Genomic DNA, 473 nt, shown 5'->3' with positions numbered 1-473 from the left:
GTGCCGGGGCTGGGGCCGGGGCCGGGCGGAGGGGGCCCCGCGGGCCGGGGAGCTGCGTGCGGCACGCCCGGGCCCCTCAGGTGTCGGCCCGCTGGCCGTGTGGGGCGAGCGCGCAGCACGGGGGAGAGGGGTCTGCAAAGGAGAACGCCGAAATAGGTGGGATCAGGAGAGCAATTCCTTTTTTTTCCGCGTACCAGCAGGACGGAAGCGCCTGTTGAGTTGATCAAACTCCGCAATAACGGGCGGAAAATAAAAATGGAGGGCCGGCTCCGCGTCCTCTGGGAACGGGGGCAGAGCGGCGGGACTGGGGGTGCTGAGGAGCCCTGTCACACGCGGCCTGAGCTGCTGTCACCTCTGCACCCGCGGCACCCCGAAACACCCGCAGCCGCTTCGCAGCTCCCATGGCTTGGGCTGATTGCCACAGACACTCTGCTCTCTTACTGCGGAGAAGGGACCTCTCACCGCGTTCCTAA

Source organism: Passer montanus, unplaced genomic scaffold (genome assembly GCF_014805655.1).
Source record: "Passer montanus isolate IOZ18808 unplaced genomic scaffold, ASM1480565v1 scaffold4, whole genome shotgun sequence".
In the NCBI taxonomy this organism is placed as follows: Eukaryota; Metazoa; Chordata; class Aves; order Passeriformes; family Passeridae; genus Passer; species Passer montanus.
The sequence above is the reverse complement of the archived record's forward strand: the minus strand, read 5'-3'. Positions refer to the sequence as shown.